The sequence below is a fragment of the Entamoeba invadens genome (genome assembly GCF_000330505.1).
Source record: "Entamoeba invadens IP1 unplaced genomic scaffold scaff_1105074725611, whole genome shotgun sequence".
In the NCBI taxonomy this organism is placed as follows: domain Eukaryota; phylum Evosea; order Mastigamoebida; family Endamoebidae; genus Entamoeba; species Entamoeba invadens.
In genome coordinates, this window is record NW_004440104.1 from 13243 (window position 1) to 14424 (window position 1182).

Sequence of the window (1182 nt, forward strand, 5' to 3'; positions counted from 1 at the left end):
TAATATTATTTTAGTTTAATTGATATTCTTTAATCTCTCTTTAGTAGTTTTTAGTAATAACATTTTCAATAAAAGGATTTAAACAATCATAATAAATTACACTTATTAAAAGGAAAAAAAATCACAATTAAAATATGGACTATTGAAAAGTTTTAATTTAACCGTTTTATCCACAATGAGTATTTTAACTGCTATCATATTTTTATCAATAATAATTTTCATTATTTTTTGGGGTTTTGGTAATATTTTTAAAAATATGCCGAATTAATGTGTGTTTAACAAAAAATAACACAAAATAATAATATTTCAAAATAAAATATAAAAAATTTTGTGGAGTTTGATTTTTAAGTTTTGTCTTGATGATAATTTAGTAATTAGATTACCGAGTAATTTAACTACTTTGTAATCAAATTACTGAAATTACCTATTACTGAGTAATTTAGTAATTCGAAAATTATTGCAGCTCTAGACTCACTTTTATCAAAGTAACTCACTTAATAAATAATTTACTATTTCAATGGTTTTTTAAATAATAAAATAAAATTTCTTCAAAATAATAAAATATAGTTTTTATTTAAATTGCTATATAATTATTCACTCAATCAAAAACTTGACTATTTGGGCAAATTTGATATTATGAAAATACAGTATAATCTGGGTTTAATTTCAGTCTAAGTTTAATTAAATAATCTGGTTTAATTTATTCGAAAATAATTAAACCGAAGTAAGAAAAAATAATAAATACTACACTTTTGAGTTTAATTATCATAGTCTTGTTTTTTGTTTAAATTTGTGTAAAATAATTGGGTTTTTACCTAAATTAATCAGAATATTTGTTTTTGAATAAAAATGCATTATTTTTGTTTCTGGAACTATTTTCAGTACTACAGTCAAAGGCGCTAATTTGTCGGTTTCTCTATTTGTTAACTAACCAATCAAAATTCAAAACCGACAAATAGTTTTTTATTCTGGAAACTTGAACTTTTAATGAATAATTAATTAAAAAAGCTTCTAACTGTTCTTAAAACATCGAGTATATAATTATGAAAGTCATCTATTTTGTTTGAGTCAACAAAGCGGGATGAATAATACAACATTGTTTCTAATTGCACCATGAAAGACTCCGTTTTTTGATCACGGAAGTTTTCTGTTTCTGTTATTTCTTGAATATGGCAAAATGGA